At 45.5% G+C, this 7,285-nt stretch overlaps 1 pseudogene; it reads right to left on the bottom strand.

Moving 5' to 3' along the window:
- Positions 1 to 2,536: 2,536 nt before the first annotated feature.
- On the bottom strand, positions 2,537 to 3,485 carry LOC115275017 (annotated as a pseudogene).
- Positions 3,486 to 7,285: the final 3,800 nt, after the last annotated feature.

The following is a 7,285-nucleotide window of genomic DNA, read 5'->3' as shown; positions in this document are numbered from 1 at the left end:
AATGTCCGTCACCTGATGAGTGGATCAGGAAGATGTGGTATATATTCACGATGGAGTACTACATGGCAATGAGAGGGAATGACATATGGCCCTTCGTAGGAAAGTGGATGGACCTTGAGGGTGTCATGCTGAGTGAAGTAAGCCAGGCAGAGAAGGACAGAAACCATATGTTTGCACTCATAGGTCTAGCAGGAAAACAGGAGACACCTAATGGAGAACCAGGCGGAGCGGAGGAGGGAGAGAGAGTTGTAGAGAGAGAGGGATGCAAAACTTGAGAGACTATTGAATGCTGAAAATGAACTGAGAGTTGAAGACGAAGGGGGAGGGGGGAAAGAGGTGGTGGTGATGGTGGAGGGCACTTGAGGGGAAGAGCACTGGGTGTTGTATGGAAAACAATTTGACAATAAAATATTATGGAAAAAAATATTGAAAATAAATAAATAAATAAATAAATAAAAATATTAAAAAATAAAAAAAAGAGAATGGTCTGAAAACCTGGCTTCAAATTAACTTTGTAATGAAATCTAATAACATTTAGTGTCAGGATGGCATTTCACAGATCAGTTTCGGGGCTGCTGTAACAATGTATATAAATCCTGTGCCCTGAAACCACACATTTCTCTCCTCTATGCTGGAGGCTGGAAGCTGAATCAGGGTCACCAGTTGTGAGTTGAGCTGTGAGCAGGGCTGTGTCCTTCTGGGGGACCAGGGGAGAACCTGCCTCTTGCTTTCCCAGCTCCGAGGCAGCAGCATTCCCTGGCTCATGGTTCCTGCCTCAGTGACTCTAGTTCCTCCTTTTGGTGTCACATCTCCTACTTCTTGTCTCTGGTTCCTCCTATGCCCTTTGTATAAGGACACTTGCAAAAAGAGCAGCCCTCTGGGTGATCAGGGTAATCCCCCTGTCTCAGATCCCTAACTGCATCTCATCTGCACATTCCCTTTTGCTGGACAAGGGAACACAGTCACAGGCTCTGGAGAAGCACATCTTAGGAAAGGTGGGGGCATCAGTCACAGTAACACCAATAATGAGTAAAATGATGAATGGAACCCCAAAACTGCTGACCCAGTTTGCCAAGGTCTCATGGTCAGTGTTAATGAGGCAAGTGTCTCAGGAACTCTGCTGGAGTCAGTGTTTCCCTCTGGCTGTGTGAAAGGGGCGGGAGCCTAGGGCTGCACCTGCTCTCCTTCCTGATAGGGGTCTCTTCCTTCTAATGGCAGCCTTCTCCTCCTCCTCTCCGCAGACACCTGAGAGAGGTGAGTTCCTGAACCCCAGTGCACAACATGCACATTGTAATCGATTCCTGCTTCCTGCCTTCACGGCACTGTGGTCTGGGACAAATTATCTACCAGATTTGCGTTTTCTGCATTTCAAAAATGTGAGTAGTAATAGATGTGGGTCATATCTAAATGCAGAAAAATGATATATCTTGAGACTTAGAAGAGCAAATGATAGGAAACCCTAGCCACAACATTTGGCAAATGGCAGGCATTCATATGTGACAGTCATCCTTTGGTTTATTATTATAAATCATCTTCTGCCTGTAAGTCAAATATCTGACCACAATTTAAGTAATAATTACACCAATGGAGCCCAATACTCAGACATATGGTTTCCCAACCCCAGCAGGGGAGTCAGACCTAAAGTTGCACGTGAATCCGCCTTCATGTGTTGTGTGACCTCTACCAACAATTCATATCTTCATAAAGGGGTACCCACACTCTTGGCCTCTCTTTGTTCCATCTTGCGATAACACTGTGCCCTTTAACAAGTCTCCCAGATAGATTCAAGTACTGCAGCAGTGAGAACTCAGGGTTTATGGGGAGTAATGTGGGGGAAAGGGGAGAAGACTCTCCATAAGCTGTCAGAGAGCAACGTCCTTTAAACATGCTTTATATGATTACCCAAGCACGAAACCCTTTCCTCCACCTACTCCCTACCCCTCTCTCTCTCACTTCACTTCAGATTCTGACATCCTTCACTCAACTCAGATCAACAAGTAATCTCCTTAGGGTTATTCCTTCCAAAGACAGTGAAAAACCGTAAACAATAAAACATCTCATTCGAGACAAATCATTTACATTATTTTGTGCATTTGTTAAAAGATAATGTATACAACACTGGACACAGTGTCTGATTAGAAAAGCACCAAATCTTGCAGCCTTTATTATTATTCTTATTTTTGTCTTTACTGTGGTGGAGGAGAAATTCCTCCCCCGAGTGTGCTTTTAAGAAGAACCATGGGCATCAGGGGCCAGACACATCCATGTGATGCCCCCCCATAGCCCAAAGCTAGAGAACATAACTTAGACAGAAAATGGGAAGGAGTTCATCACCTGGGGTCAAGAGCAAGAGATGATGATCCCGAGGGACTATGCAAGAGGAAAGCAAACAAATTGGAGAAAAACAAATACCCAGCATGCATCATCACCCAAGAATGTGTGTTTTCCCCCATATCTGAATCCTTACAACAGTTCTATGGAGACTGATCTGATCATGCCCAGTCCTGCTATCATACTTCCTCATCAAAAATGGCCATCATGAGCTTAAGGGACTGAATTTTCTCTGGAAGCTTTTCTTTATGGCGTTCTTGAGCTCCTTATTTCTGAGGCTGAAAATGATGGGGCTGAGAAAGGGGGTGAAGACTGTATAGCTGGTGGCCATCAGCGTGCTACTGTCCAAAGAATGGGGGCCCTTGGGCTTGAGGTAGATAATGGAGGCAAAGCCGTAGTGCACAATGACCACAGTGAGGTGGGACACACACGTGGAGAAGGTCTTGTGCCTGCCTTCAGCAGAGGGGATCCTCAATATGGCGGCCACAATGAAGACATAGGAGAGGACAATGAGGATAAAGCAGCCCAACAGAGATGAGAGACACACCAGGACCACACCCAAGGTGACTGAGGCTGTCTCCTTCCCACAGGCCAACTTAAAAGTGAAAGTACATTTCAGCCAAAATGGTGGATCACATTAGACCCACAGAAGGTGAGGTGAAAAACTATCAGGGTCACCGCCATCCCCACATTGTACCACCAGCCCAGTACCAGGATATGAGGCGGGCACAGCCACGGTTGCTCATGAGCACATGGTAGCGCAGGGGGTGGCAGATGGCCACATAGCGGTCATAGCCCATGATCATGAGCAGGAAGGAGTGTGTGAAACCGAATGTGAAGGAGAAGAACAGCTGGCTGGCACAGGCCACAAAGGTGATGGTGTGGTGGGTGGAGAGCATGTCCACCAGCATGCGAGGGGTGAGGGCAACAGTGAACAGGATCTCGGAGGTGGACAGGGCCCACAGGAAGAGGTAGCTGGGCGTGTGCAGGCTGTGCTCACTCCACACGGTGGCCATGATGAGGAGGTTGCCCAGCAGTGTGAATAGGTACATGAGCAGGTACAGCAGGAAGAAGGCGGGCAGGAGATGCCGCGGGAAGGTGGAGAAGCCCACGAGGATGAATTCAGACACCATGGTATAGTTCTGACCAGCCATGGATGCTGCATCTAGTGAGATCAGCAAGGGAATGAAGATGCATAGTTTATCCCGTGAATGACAAGGATGATTCACAATAAACCTATCCTATGGTTAGTCACATGAATAAGCTAAAAAGGAAAGGCCTTTAATTATATCGATCTAGGAAGAAATCCTGTATTGATAAAGCCCAATTCCTACATGACTTTTATAATTGATATATAATTGACATACACTATTTTATTAAACAGCATAATGATGATATATGTATATTTCTTCAAGATTTTTTTTAAAGCTCTTCTCAGCATCAAATCGACTAAGACGCTCTTAGCCAACTAAAAATACATCCTGAAAACTAGGAAATAGTACAAGATTTGGAAGACAATAGATACATTATTTTATAATTTTTTAAATGTTTATTCATTTTTTGAGAGACAGAGAGAGACAGAGTGCGAGCAGGGGAGAGGAAGAAAGAGAGAGGGAGACACAGACTCTGAAGCAGGCTCCAGGCTTTAGATGTCAGCACAGAGCTGGATACAGGGCTTGAACTAAAAAAACTGTGAGATCGTGACCTGAGCCCAAGTTGGAAGCTTAACTGACTGAGTCACCCGGGCGCCCCTAGATGGACTATTTTAGAATCAGAAACAAGCCAAGGTTACTCACTGTCTCTGCTGTTAATTAGCAGGGAGCTGAAAGCCAGGAGCGGTGCTTGAGGAACGATAAAGAAAGAAGGAACACCGGGATTGGAAGGAAAGAGATGTGATCATCTACCTGGGAAGGTACAGGAATGAGGCAGAATATTTTTGAGCAAACACAGAACACAAGCTGTGGAAGACTAGATTAGCTTCTCGATCTCGTAGTGTTTCCCATAGAGTTGCAGTCATAATAATCATTCGGAAAACAGAATTCAAGGAAAAAGCAAAGTCCTGTTTCCATCCCCAGTCTTGGACTTGCTGCCCACCTACCCTGTCCTTCCTGGTCTGCCTCAGCTGGGCTGCCTCTTCCAGGAAGCAGCCAGCAGGGAAGGACAGAAAAGCTGTCCTGTGTTATTCTGTCAGAAGCACACAGGGGCAGGTGTGAGGCCAGACATCTGGGCTCCTGGAACTGATGCTCTGTGCTTTATCCCTGCTGCAGCTCACAGCACGCTGCTCCCCAGGGCATCCTTGGAATGCCAATCTGGAGGGCTGTCTTCAGGGACTGGAGAGACAAGATGAACATCAGAGGGCCCCCGGGGACTTCCAGCCTCTACTCCTTCCTCCAACTCTCCATCACAAACAAGCCTCCCTGCTGATTCTGTCTGCCCAGAAAGCCCCCATCCCTGCTGGGGAAAGGAGCTCCCAGTCTGGAGGCTGGAGTAGATGCCCTCCATCCTTTAGAGTCAGTGGGGACGCAGGAGCTTGAGAAGCCCAGAATGGAAATCGAGGGCTCTGCCCTGGGGTCATGGCAGCTGGAGGCCTTCCCACAATAAGGATTATTTAAATCTGGGTCTTGGAAATGATTTCTCCTTGTCAACTTAAGTGTCCAGTGTCTTCTGGCCACACTGGATGGCCCCACCTCCCCTCATGGTCAGGTTCTACCCTATTTCTGTTGTCCTGGTGATCTAAGCCTAAGAGTCCACATCAACACAGGCCTCTCTGTGATATAACGAAACACATATGTGGTCTCTTGTGTTGTCCTTGTTTATTGACCACTGAAGAGAGTCTTTGTATGTTCACATGATGACTGGTGATTGTGCGCTTAACATTATAACACATCTTCTGCCTCCAGCTCAAACTTCTGGCTTAACATTCTAGTAATAGTTTAGATCCTCCAAACATTCCCTTCCTGGATCCTCAGACCTATGGTTTCCCAAACTGCAGCATGGACAACAGAGAGACTTAAATCTATATGTGACCCCTTCCTACTTGTGTTGTGTGAACTCCACCATTTATCATCTGCAAGAAGGGGGTATTATACCCTTGACCTCTCTTTGTGCTGTCTTGAGATAGCACTGTGCCTACAACATGTCTCCCAGATTGATTCAAGTAAACTCAGAAATGAGAAATTGATGTTTTACTGAAAGTTATGCCCCTTCTCTCTCTTCCCCTCTTTCTCCTTTCCCACTCTCTTCATCATATGAAAATTGCGTGTTACCAACCTTCTCATTCTTCATACCTTTCCTAGACTTTGCCCCAAATGGACTTTTATCCAACTTCCTGTTCAGATCCCACTAGTTCTCTGTCTTTCTGTCTCTGTCTCTCTTTCCCCTTCACCTTCTGAACCAGCTTAGCATAGAAAATCCCCCGTAGGGTCTATTCCTTCAAGGCAGTGAGGAATAATAAATGGGAACTATGCTCTTGAAAACAAAAAATTTATTTTCTTTTGTGCATTTGTTATAATTTAAAAAACAATACTATCAAACACTGGATACAATGCTTGATAAGACAAGGCCCATTGTTGGTGGCATTTATTATTGTTCTTATTTTTGTTTAACCACCTGATAGTGGAGGGGAACGTTTTCCCTTGCTTGTCCAGTCAGGAAGAACCATGTGCATCAGTGCCAGGCACATCGTGTGAGGCCCCCAGACTTGTCCCTAGGAAGATAACAGGTTCTTAGATAGAACTAATGGGGTGGAGTTCATCACACGGAGCCAAGAACAAGAGATCATGATCACTAGAGTCCATGCAAGAGGGGGGCAAACAAATTGGGGAAAAAGATACCCAGCACATGTCCAACAGCTATCGATGTGTGTATTTTCATGTACTGAACCCTTACGACAGTCCCATAGAGAGAGATCTCATTAGCCTCAGCCCTTCTGTCATATTTCCTAACCACCAAACTGGCCATCAGGAGGTTAGGGGAATGAGTTTTCTCAGGAAGCTCCTCCTTATGGTGTTCTTGAGTTCCTTCTTCCAGAGGCCACCAGCCCAGAGCCAAGACACAAGATGGGCACAGCCACCAGGACTCATGAGCACATTGTAGCAGATGGGGTGGCAGATGGCCAGGTAGCGGTCGTAGCCCATGATGACCAGAAAGAAGTGCCTATGTCCTGATGCACTAGGCCTTGATTTATTCATATATATATATATATATGAACATTCAGGTTAAAAAATATATTTACATATATATACACACATATACATATATGTATAGGCGTACATGTATATACATATATGTACAGTCAAGAGATGTTATTCAGGGGGCCTCTAGGTGCCTCAGTTGGTTAAATGTCTGACTTGGTTTAGTTTCAGGTCATAATCTCATGGCTTGTGAGGTGGAGTCCCACATCGGGCATTGCAACTGCTGAGTCACACCTCGGGAAACAGAAACTTAGGCCTTCTAGTTTCTGAGGCTTATTTGAAGCCCGTCATGGAGTCAGTTTGGTCCTTCATTCCCCCCTCTGACTTGTGCCTGACCCAATCTTGGGGTCTGTTAGTCCACCATTGTCTAGGGTTAGGGGCTAATATTAAGTTTTAAGGACCATTAACTGAACAGTACTTACACGCTCTTTGACAAATGCTATTATCTTATTACAAGGGCCAAATGTTTTTTTTTTTGTTATTTGTTTTTTTTTTTAAATAGTTTATTGTCAAATTGGTTTCCATACAAAACCTAGTGCTCTTCCCCACAAGTGCCCTCCTCCATCACCACCACCTCTTTTATCCCCTCACCCTTTAACCCTCAGTTCGTTTTCAGCATTGACTAGTCTCTCAAGTTTTGCATCCCTCTCTCTCTCCGCAACTCTTTTTCCCTCTTCCCCTCCCCCTGGTCCTCCATTAGGTTTCTCCTGTTAGACCTATGAATGCAAACATATGGTATCTGTCCTTCTCTGCCTGACTTA

Source organism: Suricata suricatta, chromosome 12 (genome assembly GCF_006229205.1).
Source record: "Suricata suricatta isolate VVHF042 chromosome 12, meerkat_22Aug2017_6uvM2_HiC, whole genome shotgun sequence".
Lineage (NCBI taxonomy): Eukaryota > Metazoa > Chordata > Mammalia > Carnivora > Herpestidae > Suricata > Suricata suricatta.
The sequence above is the reverse complement of the archived record's forward strand: the minus strand, read 5'-3'. Positions and strand labels throughout refer to the sequence as shown.